Source organism: Amia ocellicauda, chromosome 2 (genome assembly GCF_036373705.1).
Source record: "Amia ocellicauda isolate fAmiCal2 chromosome 2, fAmiCal2.hap1, whole genome shotgun sequence".
Lineage (NCBI taxonomy): Eukaryota > Metazoa > Chordata > Actinopteri > Amiiformes > Amiidae > Amia > Amia ocellicauda.
In genome coordinates, this window is record NC_089851.1 from 58640013 (window position 1) to 58659849 (window position 19837).

Here is a 19837-nt window from a genome sequence, read left to right on the forward strand (position 1 = left end):
GCTCAATACATTTTTGCATGATGGCCGTCCACAGCAAGCAGCTTAAGGTTACTGTAGCCACAGTCTGGCAAGCTGTCCGCCAGAAGTAGAAACAATAACAAGGGGCGGGGGGAAAAGTGGGCCGTCCCTGGGTGGATTCGAACCACCATCCTTTTGGTTAACAGCCAAACGCGCTGACCGATTGCGCCACAGAGACAGACAGAGGTGTTGTGGTTGCTGCAGTCGTGCAGTTCCTTCACAGTTGCCAAAAATCATTTCCAGCACACGATTTTCTTTGTCGTTGAATGCAACATACGTGACCATTGGGGGAGCGATAGCAAGCAAGAGAGTTAGATATCGAGAGTCATAGATAGATAGATAGATAGATGGATGGATGGACGGCAAGGCAAGCATCTGATTGACAGTGGTCCGTGATCTGCTGTTATGCTACTATGCTACTGACCATTGGGTGAGCGAAAGCAAGTAAGAGTGTTAGATATCAAGAGTCATAGATAGATAGATAGATAGATGGATGGATGGACGGCAAGGCAAGCATCTGATTGACAGTGGTCCGTGATCTGCTGTTATGCTACTATGCTACTGACCATTGGGGGAGCGATAGCAAGTAAGAGAGTTAGATATCGAGAGTCATAGATAGATGGATAGATAGATGGATGGATGGACGGGAAGGCAAGCATCTGATTGACAGTGGTCCGTGATCTGCTGTTATGCTACTATGCTACTGACCATTGGGGGAGCGATAGCAAGCAAGAGAGTTAGATATCGAGAGTCATTGATAGATAGATAGATAGATGGATGGATGGATGGACGGAAAGGCAAGCATCTGATTGACAGTGGTCAATGATCTGCTGTTATGCTACTATGCTACTGACCATTGGGGGAGCGATAGCAAGCAAGAGAGTTAGATATCAAGAGTCATAGATAGATAGATAGATAGATGGATGGATGGACGGCAAGGCAAGCATCTGATTGACAGTGGTCCGTGATCTGCTGTTATGCTACTATGCTACTGACCATTGGGGGAGCGATAGCAAGCAAGAGAGTTAGATATCGAGAGTCATTGATAGATAGATAGATAGATGGATGGATGGATGGACGGCAAGGCAAGCATCTGATTGACAGTGGTCGGTGATCTGCTGTTATGCTACTTTGCTTCTGACCATTGGGGGAGCGATAGCAAGCAAGAGAGTTAGATGTCAAGAGTCATAGATAGATAGATAGACAGATGGATGGATGGACGGCAAGGCAAGCACCTGATTGACAGTGGTCCGTGATCTGCTGTTATGCTACTATGCTACTGACCATTGGGGGAGCGATAGCAAGTAAGAGAGTTTGATATCGAGAGTCATAGATAGATAGATAGATAGATGGATGGATGGACGGCAAGGCAAGCATCTGATTGACAGTGGTCCGTGATCTGCTGTTATGCTACAATGCTACTGACCATTGGGGGAGCGATAGCAAGCAAGAGAGTTAGATATCAAGAGTCATAGATAGATAGATAGATAGATGGATGGATGGACGGCAAGGCAAGCATCTGATTGACAGTGGTCCGTGATCTCCTGTTATGCTACTATGCTACTGACCATTGGGGGAGCGATAGCAAGCAAGAGAGTTAGATATCGAGAGTCATTGATAGATAGATAGATAGATGGATGGATGGATGGACGGCAAGCCAAGCATCTGATTGACAGTGGTCCGTGATCTGCTGTTATGCTACTTTGCTTCTGACCATTGGGGGAGCGATAGCAAGCAAGAGAGTTAGATGTCAAGAGTCATAGATAGATAGATAGACAGATGGATGGATGGACGGCAAGGCAAGCACCTGATTGACAGTGGTCCGTGATCTGCTGTTATGCTACTATGCTACTGACCATTGGGTGAGCGAAAGCAAGTAAGAGAGTTAGATATCAAGACTCATAGATAGATAGATAGATAGATGGATGGATGGACGGCAAGGCAAGCATCTGAGTGACAGTGGTCCGTGATCTGCTGTTATGCTACTATGCTACTGACCATTGGGGGAGCGATAGCAAGCAAGAGAGTTAGATATCAAGAGTCATAGATAGATAGATAGATAGATGGATGGATGGACGGCAAGGCAAGCATCTGATTGACAGTGGTCCGTGATCTGCTGTTATGCTACTATGCTACTGACCATTGGGGGAGCGATAGCAAGCAAGAGAGTTAGATATCGAGAGTCATTGATAGATAGATAGATAGATGGATGGATGGATGGACTGAAGGCAAGCATCTGATTGACAGTGGTCCGTGATCTGCTGTTATGCTACTATGCTACTGACCATTGGGGGAGCGATAGCAAGCAAGAGAGTTAGATATCAAGAGTCATTGATAGATAGATAGACAGATGGATGGATGGACGGCAAGGCAAGCACCTGATTGACAGTGGTCCGTGATCTGCTGTTATGCTACTATGCTACTGACCATTGGGTGAGCGAAAGCAAGTAAGAGTGTTAGATATCAAGAGTCATTGATAGATAGATAGATAGATTGATGGATGGATGGACGGCAAGGCAAGCATCTGATTGACAGTGGTCCGTGATCTGCTGTTATGCTACAATGCTACTGACCATTGGGGGAGCGATAGCAAGCAAGAGAGTTAGATATCAAGAGTCATTGATAGATAGATAGATAGATGGATGGATGGATGGACGGCAAGGCAAGCATCTGATTGACAGTGGTCCATGATCTGCTGTTATGCTACTATGCTACTGACCATTGGGGGAGCGATAGCAAGCAAGAGAGTTAGATATCAAGAGTCATAGATAGATAGATAGATAGATGGATGGATGGACGGCAAGGCAAGCATCTGATTGACAGTGGTCCGTGATCTGCTGTTATGCTACTATGCTACTGACCATTGGGGGAGCGATAGCAAGTAAGAGAGTTAGATATCGAGAGTCATTGATAGATAGATAGATAGATGGATGGATGGATGGACGGCAAGGCAAGCATCTGATTGACAGTGGTCCGTGATCTGCTGTTATGCTACTATGCTACTGACCATTGGGGGAGCGATAGCAAGCAAGAGAGTTAGATATCAAGAGTCATTGATAGATAGATAGATAGATGGATGGATGGACGGCAAGGCAAGCATCTGATTGACAGTGGTCCATGATCTGCTGTTATGCTACTATGCTACTGACCATTGGGGGAGCGATAGCAAGCAAGAGAGTTAGATAACAAGAGTCATAGATAGATAGATGGATGGATGGATGGTCGGCAAGGCAAGCATCTGATTGACAGTGGTCCGTGATCTGCTGTTATGCTACTATGCTACTGACCATTGGGGGAGCGATAGCAAGTAAGAGAGTTAGATATCGAGAGTCATAGATAGATGGATAGATAGATGGATGGATGGACGGGAAGGCAAGCATCTGATTGACAGTGGTCCGTGATCTGCTGTTATGCTACTATGCTACTGACCATTGGGGGAGCGATAGCAAGCAAGAGAGTTAGATATCGAGAGTCATTGATAGATAGATAGATAGATGGATGGATGGATGGACGGAAAGGCAAGCATCTGATTGACAGTGGTCAATGATCTGCTGTTATGCTACTATGCTACTGACCATTGGGGGAGCGATAGCAAGCAAGAGAGTTAGATATCAAGAGTCATAGATAGATAGATAGATAGATGGATGGATGGACGGCAAGGCAAGCATCTGATTGACAGTGGTCCGTGATCTGCTGTTATGCTACTATGCTACTGACCATTGGGGGAGCGATAGCAAGCAAGAGAGTTAGATATCAAGAGTCATAGATAGATAGATAGATAGATGGATGGATGGACGGCAAGGCAAGCATCTGATTGACAGTGGTCCGTGATCTGCTGTTATGCTACAATGCTACTGACCATTGGGGGAGCGATAGCAAGCAAGAGAGTTAGATATCAAGAGTCATAGATAGATAGATAGATAGATGGATGGATGGACGGCAAGGCAAGCATCTGATTGACAGTGGTCCGTGATCTGCTGTTAAGCTACTATGCTACTGACCATTGGGGGAGCGATAGCAAGCAAGAGAGTTAGATATCAAGAGTCATAGATAGATAGATAGATAGATGGATGGATGGACGGCAAGGCAAGCATCTGATTGACAGTGGTCCGTGATCTGCTGTTATGCTACAATGCTACTGACCATTGGGGGAGCGATAGCAAGCAAGAGAGTTAGATATCAAGAGTCATAGATAGATAGATAGATAGATGGATGGATGGACGGCAAGGCAAGCATCTGATTGACAGTGGTCCGTGATCTCCTGTTATGCTACTATGCTACTGACCATTGGGGGAGCGATAGCAAGCAAGAGAGTTAGATATCGAGAGTCATTGATAGATAGATAGATAGATGGATGGATGGATGGACGGCAACCCAAGCATCTGATTGACAGTGGTCCGTGATCTGCTGTTATGCTACTTTGCTTCTGACCATTGGGGGAGCGATAGCAAGCAAGAGAGTTAGATGTCAAGAGTCATAGATAGATAGATAGACAGATGGATGGATGGACGGCAAGGCAAGCACCTGATTGACAGTGGTCCGTGATCTGCTGTTATGCTACTATGCTACTGACCATTGGGTGAGCGAAAGCAAGTAAGAGAGTTAGATATCAAGACTCATAGATAGATAGATAGATAGATGGATGGATGGACGGCAAGGCAAGCATCTGAGTGACAGTGGTCCGTGATCTGCTGTTATGCTACTATGCTACTGACCATTGGGGGAGCGATAGCAAGCAAGAGAGTTAGATATCAAGAGTCATAGATAGATAGATAGATAGATGGATGGATGGACGGCAAGGCAAGCATCTGATTGACAGTGGTCCGTGATCTGCTGTTATGCTACTATGCTACTGACCATTGGGGGAGCGATAGCAAGCAAGAGAGTTAGATATCGAGAGTCATTGATAGATAGATAGATAGATGGATGGATGGATGGACTGAAGGCAAGCATCTGATTGACAGTGGTCCGTGATCTGCTGTTATGCTACTATGCTACTGACCATTGGGGGAGCGATAGCAAGCAAGAGAGTTAGATATCAAGAGTCATTGATAGATAGATAGACAGATGGATGGATGGACGGCAAGGCAAGCACCTGATTGACAGTGGTCCGTGATCTGCTGTTATGCTACTATGCTACTGACCATTGGGTGAGCGAAAGCAAGTAAGAGTGTTAGATATCAAGAGTCATTGATAGATAGATAGATAGATAGATGGATGGATGGACGGCAAGGCAAGCATCTGATTGACAGTGGTCCGTGATCTGCTGTTATGCTACAATGCTACTGACCATTGGGGGAGCGATAGCAAGCAAGAGAGTTAGATATCAAGAGTCATTGATAGATAGATAGATAGATGGATGGATGGATGGACGGCAAGGCAAGCATCTGATTGACAGTGGTCCATGATCTGCTGTTATGCTACTATGCTACTGACCATTGGGGGAGCGATAGCAAGCAAGAGAGTTAGATATCAAGAGTCATAGATAGATAGATAGATAGATGGATGGATGGACGGCAAGGCAAGCATCTGATTGACAGTGGTCCGTGATCTGCTGTTATGCTACTATGCTACTGACCATTGGGGGAGCGATAGCAAGTAAGAGAGTTAGATATCGAGAGTCATTGATAGATAGATAGATAGATGGATGGATGGATGGACGGCAAGGCAAGCATCTGATTGACAGTGGTCCGTGATCTGCTGTTATGCTACTATGCTACTGACCATTGGGGGAGCGATAGCAAGCAAGAGAGTTAGATATCAAGAGTCATTGATAGATAGATAGATAGATGGATGGATGGACGGCAAGGCAAGCATCTGATTGACAGTGGTCCATGATCTGCTGTTATGCTACTATGCTACTGACCATTGGGGGAGCGATAGCAAGCAAGAGAGTTAGATAACAAGAGTCATAGATAGATAGATGGATGGATGGATGGTCGGCAAGGCAAGCATCTGATTGACAGTGGTCCGTGATCTGCTGTTATGCTACTATGCTACTGACCATTGGGGGAGCGATAGCAAGTAAGAGAGTTAGATATCGAGAGTCATAGATAGATGGATAGATAGATGGATGGATGGACGGGAAGGCAAGCATCTGATTGACAGTGGTCCGTGATCTGCTGTTATGCTACTATGCTACTGACCATTGGGGGAGCGATAGCAAGCAAGAGAGTTAGATATCGAGAGTCATTGATAGATAGATAGATAGATGGATGGATGGATGGACGGAAAGGCAAGCATCTGATTGACAGTGGTCAATGATCTGCTGTTATGCTACTATGCTACTGACCATTGGGGGAGCGATAGCAAGCAAGAGAGTTAGATATCAAGAGTCATAGATAGATAGATAGATAGATGGATGGATGGACGGCAAGGCAAGCATCTGATTGACAGTGGTCCGTGATCTGCTGTTATGCTACTATGCTACTGACCATTGGGGGAGCGATAGCAAGCAAGAGAGTTAGATATCGAGAGTCATTGATAGATAGATAGATAGATGGATGGATGGATGGACGGCAAGGCAAGCATCTGATTGACAGTGGTCGGTGATCTGCTGTTATGCTACTTTGCTTCTGACCATTGGGGGAGCGATAGCAAGCAAGAGAGTTAGATGTCAAGAGTCATAGATAGATAGATAGACAGATGGATGGATGGACGGCAAGGCAAGCACCTGATTGACAGTGGTCCGTGATCTGCTGTTATGCTACTATGCTACTGACCATTGGGGGAGCGATAGCAAGTAAGAGAGTTAGATATCGAGAGTCATAGATAGATAGATAGATAGATGGATGGACGGCAAGGCAAGCATCTGATTGACAGTGGTCCGTGATCTGCTGTTATGCTACAATGCTACTGACCATTGGGGGAGCGATAGCAAGCAAGAGAGTTAGATATCAAGAGTCATAGATAGATAGATAGATAGATGGATGGATGGACGGCAAGGCAAGCATCTGATTGACAGTGGTCCGTGATCTCCTGTTATGCTACTATGCTACTGACCATTGGGGGAGCGATAGCAAGCAAGAGAGTTAGATATCGAGAGTCATTGATAGATAGATAGATAGATGGATGGATGGATGGACGGCAAGCCAAGCATCTGATTGACAGTGGTCCGTGATCTGCTGTTATGCTACTTTGCTTCTGACCATTGGGGGAGCGATAGCAAGCAAGAGAGTTAGATGTCAAGAGTCATAGATAGATAGATAGACAGATGGATGGATGGACGGCAAGGCAAGCACCTGATTGACAGTGGTCCGTGATCTGCTGTTATGCTACTATGCTACTGACCATTGGGTGAGCGAAAGCAAGTAAGAGAGTTAGATATCAAGACTCATAGATAGATAGATAGATAGATGGATGGATGGACGGCAAGGCAAGCATCTGAGTGACAGTGGTCCGTGATCTGCTGTTATGCTACTATGCTACTGACCATTGGGGGAGCGATAGCAAGCAAGAGAGTTAGATATCAAGAGTCATAGATAGATAGATAGATAGATGGATGGATGGACGGCAAGGCAAGCATCTGATTGACAGTGGTCCGTGATCTGCTGTTATGCTACTATGCTACTGACCATTGGGGGAGCGATAGCAAGCAAGAGAGTTAGATATCGAGAGTCATTGATAGATAGATAGATAGATGGATGGATGGATGGACGGCAAGGCAAGCATCTGAGTGACAGTGGTCCGTGATCTGCTGTTATGCTACTATGCTACTGACCATTGGGGGAGCGATAGCAAGCAAGAGAGTTAGATATCAAGAGTCATAGATAGATAAATAGATAGATGGATGGATGGACGGCAAGGCAAGCATCTGATTGACAGTGGTCCGTGATCTGCTGTTATGCTACTATGCTACTGACCATTGGGGGAGCGATAGCAAGCAAGAGAGTTAGATATTGAGAGTCATAGATAGATAGATGGATGGATGGATGGACGGCAAGGCAAGAACCTGATTGACAGCGGTCCGTGATCTGCTGTTATTCTACTATCATCAGCAGCAGCAGCAGATTTTGCGCCGTGGCTTAGTTGGTTAAAGCGCCTGTCTAGTAAACAGGAGGTCCTGGGTTCAAATCCCAGCGGTGCCTTAGGCGGGCTTTCTGTGCTCCTTGCGAAGCTTGTGCTTCCGCTTTGTCGACCATCAGTTTTAGCAAGATAGGCTTATCGTAAAGCCATCAGAGGACGTAATGAACCGGAAAGCCAACTGGACAGACGCCGGTTTGTAAAGAAGAACCAGAACCCAAAGGACAAGCGCTACGGCCAACGTCCAATTCCCATTGCCGCCCCTGGACAGTCGCAACAGGGAGCTTGTTGCTCCCGTCAACCTTACGTTTTCACCTCTGTGTGCTTCCTTTGTTGCAGCCTGCATCCAGATTTTGTTTTGTTTTGTTTTGTTTTGTTTTGTTTTGTTTTGTTTTGTTTTGTTTTGTTTTGTTTTGTTTTGTTTTGTTTTGTTTTGTTTTGTTTTGTTTTGTTTTGTTTTTTGCCTTACGCCTGAGTGTAGGCACTGGGGAATGGGAGAGTCCTGGCACCGTGGCTTAGTTGGTCAAAGCACCTGTCTTGTAAACAGGAAACCCTGGGTTCGACTCCCAGCAGTGCCTTGGTTTATGTTGGCCTAGGCAATGGAAAGGAAGTTTCTAAACGCTCAATACATTTTTGCAAGATGGCCATCCACAGCAAGCAGCTTAAGGTTACTGTAGCCACAGTCTGGCAAGCTGTCCGCCAGAAGTAGAAACAATAACAAGGGGCGGGGGGAAAAGTGGGCCGTCTCTGGGTGGATTCGAACCACCATCCTTTTGGTTAACAGCCAAACGCACTGACCGATTGCGCCACAGAGACAGACAGAGGTGTTGTGGTAGCTGCAGTCGTGCAGTTCCTTCACAGTTGCCAAAAATCATTTCCAGCACACGATTTTCTTTGTCGTTGAATGCAACATACGTGACCATTGGGGGAGCGATAGCAAGCAAGAGAGTTAGATATCGAGAGTCATAGATAGATAGATAGATAGATGGATGGATGGACGGCAAGGCAAGCATCTGATTGACAGTGTTCCGTGATCTGCTGTTATGCTACTATGCTACTGACCATTGGGGGAGCGATAGCAAGCAAGAGAGTTAGATAACAAGAGTCATAGATAGATAGATGGATGGATGGATGGACGGCAAGGCAAGCATCTGATTGACAGTGGTCCGTGATCTGCTGTTATGCTACTATGCTACTGACCATTGGGGGAGCGATAGCAAGTAAGAGAGTTAGATATCGAGAGTCATTGATAGATAGATAGATAGATGGATGGATGGACGGCAAGGCAAGCATCTGATTGACAGTGGTCCGTGATCTGCTGTTATGCTACAATGCTACTGACCATTGGGGGAGCGATAGCAAGCAAGAGAGTTAGATATCAAGAGTCATAGATAGATAGATAGATAGATGTATGGATGGACGGCAAGGCAAGCATCTGATTGACAGTGGTCCGTGATCTGCTGTTATGCTACAATGCTACTGACCATTGGGGGAGCGATAGCAAGCAAGAGAGTTAGATATCAAGAGTCATAGATAGATAGATAGATAGATGGATGGATGGACGGCAAGGCAAGCATCTGATTGACAGTGGTCCGTGATCTGCTGTTATGATACTATGCTACTGACCATTGGGGGAGCGATAGCAAGCAAGAGAGTTAGATATCAAGAGTCATAGATAGATAGATAGATGGATGGATGGATGGACGGCAAGGCAAGCATCTGATTGACAGTGGTCCGTGATCTGCTGTTATGCTACTATGCTACTGACCATTGGGGGAGCGATAGCAAGCAAGAGAGTTAGATATCAAGAGTCATAGATAGGTAGATGGATGGGTGGATGGATGGACGTCAAGGCAAGCATCTGATTGACAGTGGTCCGTGATCTGCTGTTATGCTACTATGCTACTGACCATTGGGGGAGCGATAGCAAGCAAGAGAGTTAGATGTCAAGAGTCATAGATAGATAGATAGATGGATGGATGGATGGACGGCAAGGCAAGCATCTGATTGACAGTGGTCCGTGATCTGCTGTTATGCTACTATGCTACTGACCATTGGGGGAGCGATAGCAAGCAAGAGAGTTAGATATTGAGAGTCATAGATAGATAGATGGATGGATGGATGGACGGCAAGGCAAGAACCTGATTGACAGCGGTCCGTGATCTGCTGTTATTCTACTATCATCAGCAGCAGCAGCAGATTTTGCGCCGTGGCTTAGTTGGTTAAAGCGCCTGTCTAGTAAACAGGAGGTCCTGGGTTCAAATCCCAGCGGTGCCTTAGGCGGGCTTTCTGTGCTCCTTGCGAAGCTTGTGCTTCCGCTTTGTCGACCATCAGTTTTAGCAAGATAGGCTTATCGTAAAGCCATCAGAGGACGTAATGAACCGGAAAGCCAACTGGACAGACGCCGGTTTGTAAAGAAGAACCAGAACCCAAAGGACAAGCGCTACGGCCAACGTCCAATTCCCATTGCCGCCCCTGGACAGTCGCAACAGGGAGCTTGTTGCTCCCGTCAACCTTACGTTTTCACCTCTGTGTGCTTCCTTTGTTGCAGCCTGCATCCAGATTTTGTTTTGTTTTGTTTTGTTTTGTTTTGTTTTGTTTTGTTTTGTTTTGTTTTGTTTTGTTTTGTTTTGTTTTGTTTTGTTTTGTTTTGTTTTGTTTTGTTTTGTTTTGTTTTGTTTTGTTTTTTGCCTTACGCCTGAGTGTAGGCACTGGGGAATGGGAGAGTCCTGGCACCGTGGCTTAGTTGGTCAAAGCACCTGTCTTGTAAACAGGAAACCCTGGGTTCGACTCCCAGCAGTGCCTTGGTTTATGTTGGCCTAGGCAATGGAAAGGAAGTTTCTAAACGCTCAATACATTTTTGCAAGATGGCCATCCACAGCAAGCAGCTTAAGGTTACTGTAGCCACAGTCTGGCAAGCTGTCCGCCAGAAGTAGAAACAATAACAAGGGGCGGGGGGAAAAGTGGGCCGTCTCTGGGTGGATTCGAACCACCATCCTTTTGGTTAACAGCCAAACGCACTGACCGATTGCGCCACAGAGACAGACAGAGGTGTTGTGGTAGCTGCAGTCGTGCAGTTCCTTCACAGTTGCCAAAAATCATTTCCAGCACACGATTTTCTTTGTCGTTGAATGCAACATACGTGACCATTGGGGGAGCGATAGCAAGCAAGAGAGTTAGATATCGAGAGTCATAGATAGATAGATAGATAGATGGATGGATGGACGGCAAGGCAAGCATCTGAGTGACAGTGGTCCGTGATCTGCTGTTATGCTACTATGCTACTGACCATTGGGGGAGCGATAGCAAGCAAGAGAGTTAGATATCAAGAGTCATAGATAGATAGATAGATAGATGGATGGATGGACGGCAAGGCAAGCATCTGATTGACAGTGGTCCGTGATCTGCTGTTATGCTACTATGGTACTGACCATTGGGGGAGCGATAGCAAGCAAGAGAGTTAGATATCGAGAGTCATTGATAGATAGATAGATAGATGGATGGATGGATGGACGGCAAGGCAAGCATCTGATTGACAGTGGTCCGTGATCTGCTGTTATGCTACTATGCTACTGACCATTGGGGGAGCGATAGCAAGCAAGAGAGTTAGATATCAAGAGTCATTGATAGATAGATAGATAGATGGATGGATGGACGGCAAGGCAAGCATCTGATTGACAGTGGTCCGTGATCTGCTGTTATGCTACTATGCTACTGACCATTGGGGGAGCGATAGCAAGCAAGAGAGTTAGATATCAAGAGTCATAGATAGATAGATAGATAGATGGATGGATGGACGGCAAGGCAAGCATCTGATTGACAGTGGTCCGTGATCTGCTGTTATGCTACTATGCTACTGACCATTGGGGGAGCGATAGCAAGCAAGAGAGTTAGATATCGAGAGTCATTGATAGACAGATAGATAGATGGATGGATGGATGGACGGCAAGGCAAGCATCTGATTGACAGTGGTCCGTGATCTGCTGTTATGCTACTTTGCTTCTGACCATTGGGGGAGCGATAGCAAGTAAGACAGTTAGATATCGAGAGTCATAGATAGATAGATAGATAGATGGATGGATGGATGGACGGCAAGGCAAGCATCTGATTGACAGTGGTCCGTGATCTGCTGTTATGCTACTATGCTACTGACCATTGGGGGAGCGATAGCAAGCAAGAGAGTTAGATATCAAGAGTCATTGATAGATAGATAGATAGATGGATGGATGGACGGCAAGGCAAGCATCTGATTGACAGTGGTCCATGATCTGCTGTTATGCTACTATGCTACTGACCATTGGGGGAGCGATAGCAAGCAAGAGAGTTAGATAACAAGAGTCATAGATAGATAGATGGATGGATGGATGGACGGCAAGGCAAGCATCTGATTGACAGTGGTCCGTGATCTGCTGTTATGCTACTATGCTACTGACCATTGGGGGAGCGATAGCAAGTAAGAGAGTTAGATATCGAGAGTCATAGATAGATGGATAGATAGATGGATGGATGGACGGGAAGGCAAGCATCTGATTGACAGTGGTCCGTGATCTGCTGTTATGCTACTATGCTACTGACCATTGGGGGAGCGATAGCAAGCAAGAGAGTTAGATATCGAGAGTCATTGATAGATAGATAGATAGATGGATGGATGGATGGATGGACGGAAAGGCAAGCATCAGATTGACAGTGGTCAATGATCTGCTGTTATGCTACTATGCTACTGACCATTGGGGGAGCGATAGCAAGCAAGAGAGTTAGATATCAAGAGTCATAGATAGATAGATAGATAGATGGATGGATGGACGGCAAGGCAAGCATCTGATTGACAGTGGTCCGTGATCTGCTGTTATGCTACTATGCTACTGACCATTGGGGGAGCGATAGCAAGCAAGAGAGTTAGATATCGAGAGTCATTGATAGATAGATAGATAGATGGATGGATGGATGGACGGCAAGGCAAGCATCTGATTGACAGTGGTCGGTGATCTGCTGTTATGCTACTTTGCTTCTGACCATTGGGGGAGCGATAGCAAGCAAGAGAGTTAGATGTCAAGAGTCATAGATAGATAGATAGACAGATGGATGGATGGACGGCAAGGCAAGCACCTGATTGACAGTGGTCCGTGATCTGCTGTTATGCTACTATGCTACTGACCATTGGGGGAGCGATAGCAAGTAAGAGAGTTAGATATCGAGAGTCATAGATAGATAGATAGATAGATGGATGGATGGACGGCAAGGCAAGCATCTGATTGACAGTGGTCCGTGATCTGCTGTTATGCTACAATACTACTGACCATTGGGGGAGCGATAGCAAGCAAGAGAGTTAGATATCAAGAGTCATAGATAGATAGATAGATAGATGGATGGATGGACGGCAAGGCAAGCATCTGATTGACAGTGGTCCGTGATCTCCTGTTATGCTACTATGCTACTGACCATTGGGGGAGCGATAGCAAGCAAGAGAGTTAGATATCGAGAGTCATTGATAGATAGATAGATAGATGGATGGATGGATGGACGGCAAGCCAAGCATCTGATTGACAGTGGTCCGTGATCTGCTGTTATGCTACTTTGCTTCTGACCATTGGGGGAGCGATAGCAAGCAAGAGAGTTAGATGTCAAGAGTCATAGATAGATAGATAGACAGATGGATGGATGGACGGCAAGGCAAGCACCTGATTGACAGTGGTCCGTGATCTGCTGTTATGCTACTATGCTACTGACCATTGGGTGAGCGAAAGCAAGTAAGAGAGTTAGATATCAAGACTCATAGATAGATAGATAGATAGATGGATGGATGGACGGCAAGGCAAGCATCTGAGTGACAGTGGTCCGTGATCTGCTGTTATGCTACTATGCTACTGACCATTGGGGGAGCGATAGCAAGCAAGAGAGTTAGATATCAAGAGTCATAGATAGATAGATAGATAGATGGATGGATGGACGGCAAGGCAAGCATCTGATTGACAGTGGTCCGTGATCTGCTGTTATGCTACTATGCTACTGACCATTGGGGGAGCGATAGCAAGCAAGAGAGTTAGATATCGAGAGTCATTGATAGATAGATAGATAGATGGATGGATGGATGGACGGCAAGGCAAGCATCTGATTGACAGTGGTCCGTGATCTGCTGTTATGCTACTATGCTACTGACCATTGGGGGAGCGATAGCAAGCAAGAGAGTTAGATATCAAGAGTCATTGATAGATAGATAGATAGATGGATGGATGGACGGCAAGGCAAGCATCTGATTGACAGTGGTCCGTGATCTGCTGTTATGCTACTATGCTACTGACCATTGGGGGAGCGATAGCAAGCAAGAGAGTTAGATATCAAGAGTCATTGATAGATAGATAGATAGATGGATGGATGGACGGCAAGGCAAGCATCTGATTGACAGTGGTCCATGATCTGCTGTTATGCTACTATGCTACTGACCATTGGGGGAGCGATAACAAGCAAGAGAGTTAGATAACAAGAGTCATAGATAGATAGATGGATGGATGGATGGACGGCAAGGCAAGCATCTGATTGACAGTGGTCCGTGATCTGCTGTTATGCTACTATGCTACTGACCATTGGGGGAGCGATAGCAAGTAAGAGAGTTAGATATCGAGAGTCATAGATAGATAGATAGATAGATGGATGGATGGACGGCAAGGCAAGCATCTGATTGACAGTGGTCCGTGATCTGCTGTTATGCTACAATGCTACTGACCATTGGGGGAGCGATAGCAAGCAAGAGAGTTAGATATCAAGAGTCATAGATAGATAGATAGATAGATGGATGGATGGACGGCAAGGCAAGCATCTGATTGACAGTGGTCCGTGATCTCCTGTTATGCTACTATGCTACTGACCATTGGGGGAGCGATAGCAAGCAAGAGAGTTAGATATCGAGAGTCATTGATAGATAGATAGATAGATGGATGGATGGATGGACGGCAAGGCAAGCATCTGATTGACAGTGGTCCGTGATCTGCTGTTATGCTACTTTGCTTCTGACCATTGGGGGAGCGATAGCAAGCAAGAGAGTTAGATGTCAAGAGTCATTGATAGATAGATAGACAGATGGATGGATGGACGGCAAGGCAAGCACCTGATTGACAGTGTTCCGTGATCTGCTGTTATGCTACTATGCTACTGACCATTGGGTGAGCGAAAGCAAGTAAGAGAGTTAGATATCAAGACTCATAGATAGATAGATAGACAGATGGATGGATGGACGGCAAGGCAAGCATCTGATTGACAGTGGTCCGTGATCTGCTGTTATGCTACTATGCTACTGACCATTGGGGGAGCGATAGCAAGCAAGAGAGTTAGATATCAAGAGTCATAGATAGATAGATAGATAGATGGATGGATGGACGGCAAGGCAAGCATCTGATTGACAGTGGTCCGTGATCTGCTGTTATGCTACTATGCTACTGACCATTGGGGGAGCGATAGCAAGCAAGAGAGTTAGATATCGAGAGTCATTGATAGATAGATAGATAGATGGATGGATGGATGGACGGCAAGGCAAGCATCTGATTGACAGTGGTCCGTGATCTGCTGTTATGCTACTATGCTACTGACCATTGGGGGAGCGATAGCAAGCAAGAGAGTTAGATATCAAGAGTCATAGATAGATAGATAGATAGATGGATGGATGGACGGCAAGGCAAGCATCTGATTGACAGTGGTCCGTGATCTGCTGTTATGCTACTATGCTACTGACCATTGGGGGAGCGATAGCAAGCAAGAGAGTTAGATATCGAGAGTCATTGATAGATAGATAGATAGATGGATGGATGGATGGACGGCAAGGCAAGCATCTGATTGACAGTGGTCCGTGATCTGCTGTTATGCTACTTTGCTTCTGACCATTGGGGGAGCGATAGCAAGCTAGAGAGTTAGATATCAAGAGTCATAGATAGATAGATGGATGGATGGATGGATGGACGGCAAGGCAAGAATCTGATTGAAAGCGGTCCGTGATCTGCTGTTATTCTACTATCAGCAGCAGCACAGGCAGATTTGGCGCCGTGGCTTAGTTGGTTAAAGCGCCTGTCTAGTAAAATGGAGGTTCTGGGTTCAAATCCCAGCGGTGCCTTAGGCGGGCTTTCTGTGCTCCTTGCGAAGCTTGTGCTTTCGCTTTGTCGACCATCAGTTTTAGCAAGATAGGCTTATCATAAAGCCATCAGAGGACGTAATGAACCGGAAAGCCAACTGGACAGACGCCGGTTTGTAAAGAAGAACCAGAACCCCAAGGACACGCGCTACGGCCAACGTCCAATTCCCATTGCCGCCCCCGGACAGTTGCAACAGGGAGCTTGTTGCTCCCGTCAACCTTACGTTTTCACCTCTGTGTGCTTCCTTTGTTGCAGTCTGCATCCAGATTTTGTTTTGTTTTGTTTTGTTTTGTTTTGTTTTGTTTTGTTTTGTTTTGTTTTGTTTTGTTTTGTTTTGTTTTGTTTTGTTTTGTTTTGTTTTGTTTTTTGCCTTACGCCTGAGTGTAGGCACTGGGGAATGGGAGAGTCCTGGCACCGTGGCTTAGTTGGTCAAAGCGCCTGTCTTGTAAACAGGAAACCCTGGGTTCGACTCCCAGCAGTGCCTTGGTTTATGTTGGCCTAGGCAATGGAAAGGAAGTTTCTAAACGCTCAATACATTTTTGCAAGATGGCCGTCCACAGCAAGCAGCTTAAGGTTACTGTAGCCACAGTCTGGCAAGCTGTCCGCCAGAAGTAGAAACAATAACAAGGGGCGGGGGGAAAAGTGGGCCGTCCCTGGGTGGATTCGAACCACCATCCTTTTGGTTAACAGCCAAACACACTGACCGATTGCGCCACAGAGACAGACAGAGGTGTTGTGGTTGCTGCAGTCGTGCAGTTCCTTCACAGTTGCCAAAAATCATTTCCAGCACACGATTTTCTTTGTCGTTGAATGCAACATACGTGACCATTGGGGGAGCGATAGCAAGCAAGAGAGTTAGATATCGAGAGTCATAGATAGATAGATAGATAGATGGATGGATGGACGGCAAGGCAAGCATCTGATTGACATTGGTCCGTGATCTGCTGTTATGCTACTATGCTACTGACCATTGGGTGAGCGAAAGCAAGTAAGAGAGTTAGATATCAAGAGTCATAGATAGATAGATAGATAGATGGATGGATGGACGGCAAGGCAAGCATCTGATTGACAGTGGTCCGTGATCTGCTGTTATGCTACAATGCTACTGACCATTGGGGGAGCGATAGCAAGCAAGAGAGTTAGATATCAAGAGTCATTGATAGATAGATAGATAGATGGATGGATGGATGGACGGCAAGGCAAGCATCTGATTGACAGTGGTCCGTGATCTGCTGTTATGCTACTATGCTACTGACCATTGGGGGAGCGATAGCAAGCAAGAGAGTTAGATATCGAGAGTCATTGATAGATAGATAGATAGATGGATGGATGGATGGACGGAAAGGCAAGCATCTGATTGACAGTGGTCCGTGATCTGCTGTTATGCTACTATGCTACTGACCATTGGGGGAGCGATAGCAAGCAAGAGAGTTAGATATCAAGAGTCATAGATAGATAGATAGATAGATGGATGGATGGACGGCAAGGCAAGCATCTGATTGACAGTGGTCCGTGATCTGCTGTTATGCTACTATGCTACTGACCATTGGGGGAGCGATAGCAAGTAAGAGAGTTAGATATCGAGAGTCATTGATAGATAGATAGATAGATGGATGGATGGATGGACGGCAAGGCAAGCATCTGATTGACAGTTCTCCGTGATCTGCTGTTATGCTACTATGCTACTGACCATTGGGGGAGCGATAGCAAACAAGAGAGTTAGATATCAAGAGTCATTGATAGATAGATAGATAGATGGATGGATGGACGGCAAGGCAAGCATCTGATTGACAGTGGTCCATGATCTGCTGTTATGCTACTATGCTACTGACCATTGGGGGAGCGATAGCAAGCAAGAGAGTTAGATAACAAGAGTCATAGATAGATAGATGGATGGATGGATGGACGGCAAGGCAAGCATCTGATTGACAGTGGTCCGTGATCTGCTGTTATGCTACTATGCTACTGACCATTGGGGGAGCGATAGCAAGTAAGAGAGTTAGATATCGAGAGTCATTGATAGATAGATAGATAGATGGATGGATGGACGGCAAGGCAAGCATCTGATTGACAGTGGTCCGTGATCTGCTGTTATGCTACTATGCTACTGACCATTGGGGGAGCGATAGCAAGCAAGAGAGTTAGATATCGAGAGTCATTGATAGATAGATAGATAGATGGATGGATGGATGGACGGAAAGGCAAGCATCTGATTGACAGTGGTCCGTGATCTGCTGTTATGCTACTATGCTACTGACCATTGGGGGAGCGATAGCAAGCAAGAGAGTTAGATATCAAGAGTCATAGATAGATAGATAGATAGATGGATGGATGGACGGCAAGGCAAGCATCTGATTGACAGTGGTCCGTGATCTAATGTTATGCTACTATGCTACTGACCATTGGGGGAGCGATAGCAAGCAAGAGAGTTAGATATCGAGAGTCATAGATAGATAGATAGATAGATGGATGGATGGATGGACGGCAAGGCACGCATCGGATTGACAGTGGTCCGTGATCTGATGTTATGCTACAATGCTACAGACCATTGGGGGAGCGATAGCAAGCAAGAGAGATAGATATCGAGAGTCATAGATAAATAGATAGATAGATGGATGGATGGACGGCAAGGCAAGCATCTGATTGACAGTGGTCCGTGATCTGCTGTTATGCTACTATGCTACTGACCATTGGGGGAGCGAAAGGAAGCAAGAGAGTTAGATATCGAGAGTCATAGATAGATAGATAGATAGATAGATAGATAGATAGATAGATAGATAGATAGATGGATGGATGGATGGATGGACGCCAAGGCAAGCATCTGATTGACAGTGGTCCGTGATCTGCTGTTATGCTACTATGCTACTGACCATTGGGGGAGCGATAGCAAGCAAGAGAGTTAGATATCGAGAGTCATAGATAGATAGATAGATAGATGGATGGATGGACGGCAAGGCAAGCATCTGATTGACAGTGGTCCGTGATCTGCTGTTATGCTACTATGCTACTGACCATTGGGGGAGCGATAGCAAGCAAGTGAGTTAGATATCGAGAGTCATAGATAGATAGATAGATAGATGGATGGATGGATGGACGGCAAGGCAAGCATCTGATTGACAGTGGTCCGTGATCTGGTGTTATGCTACTATGCTACTGACCATTGGGGGAGCGATAGCAAGCAAGAGAGTTAGATATCGAGAGTCATAGACAGATAGATAGATAGATGGATGGATGGATGGATGGCAAGGCAAGCATCTGATTGACAGTGGTCCGTGATCTGCTGTTATGCTACTATGCTACTGACCATTGGGGTAGCGATAGCAAGCAAGAGAGTTAGATATCGAGAGTCATAGATAGATAGATAGATAGATAGATGGATGGATGGATGGACGGCAAGGCAAGCATCTGATTGACAGTGGTCCGTGATCTGCTGTTATGCTACTATGCTACTGACCATTGGGGGAGCGATAGCAAGCAAGAGAGTTAGATATCGAGAGTCATAGACAGATAGATAGATAGATGGATGGATGGATGGATGGCAAGGCAAGCATCTGATTGACAGTGGTCCGTGATCTGCTGTTATGCTACTATGCTACTGACCATTGGGGGAGCGATAGCAAGCAAGAGAGTTAGATATCGAGAGTCATAGATAGATAGATAGATAGATAGATATATAGATG

The 19837-nt window shown here is 45.7% G+C and overlaps 10 non-coding genes across 10 annotated transcripts; 6 read left to right on the top strand and 4 right to left on the bottom strand.

The window, feature by feature from the left end:
• Window positions 1-122: 122 nt before the first annotated feature.
• On the bottom strand, window positions 123-196 carry trnan-guu (transfer RNA asparagine (anticodon GUU)). The gene has a single exon. It is a non-coding gene; the product is annotated as a tRNA-Asn (tRNA).
• Window positions 197-8031: 7835 nt separating this feature from the next.
• Window positions 8032-8105, top strand: trnat-agu (transfer RNA threonine (anticodon AGU)). The gene has a single exon. It is a non-coding gene; the product is annotated as a tRNA-Thr (tRNA).
• Window positions 8106-8544: 439 nt separating this feature from the next.
• On the top strand, window positions 8545-8618 carry trnat-ugu (transfer RNA threonine (anticodon UGU)). The gene has a single exon. It is a non-coding gene; the product is annotated as a tRNA-Thr (tRNA).
• A 164-nt stretch (window positions 8619-8782) lies between these two features.
• Window positions 8783-8856, bottom strand: trnan-guu (transfer RNA asparagine (anticodon GUU)). The gene has a single exon. It is a non-coding gene; the product is annotated as a tRNA-Asn (tRNA).
• A 1387-nt stretch (window positions 8857-10243) lies between these two features.
• trnat-agu (transfer RNA threonine (anticodon AGU)) lies at window positions 10244-10317 on the top strand. Its single transcript has one exon. It is a non-coding gene; the product is annotated as a tRNA-Thr (tRNA).
• Window positions 10318-10771: 454 nt separating this feature from the next.
• trnat-ugu (transfer RNA threonine (anticodon UGU)) lies at window positions 10772-10845 on the top strand. The gene has a single exon. It is a non-coding gene; the product is annotated as a tRNA-Thr (tRNA).
• A 164-nt stretch (window positions 10846-11009) lies between these two features.
• On the bottom strand, window positions 11010-11083 carry trnan-guu (transfer RNA asparagine (anticodon GUU)). Its single transcript has one exon. It is a non-coding gene; the product is annotated as a tRNA-Asn (tRNA).
• A 4981-nt stretch (window positions 11084-16064) lies between these two features.
• On the top strand, window positions 16065-16138 carry trnat-agu (transfer RNA threonine (anticodon AGU)). The gene has a single exon. It is a non-coding gene; the product is annotated as a tRNA-Thr (tRNA).
• Window positions 16139-16567: 429 nt separating this feature from the next.
• On the top strand, window positions 16568-16641 carry trnat-ugu (transfer RNA threonine (anticodon UGU)). Its single transcript has one exon. It is a non-coding gene; the product is annotated as a tRNA-Thr (tRNA).
• Window positions 16642-16805: 164 nt separating this feature from the next.
• Window positions 16806-16879, bottom strand: trnan-guu (transfer RNA asparagine (anticodon GUU)). Its single transcript has one exon. It is a non-coding gene; the product is annotated as a tRNA-Asn (tRNA).
• Window positions 16880-19837: the final 2958 nt, after the last annotated feature.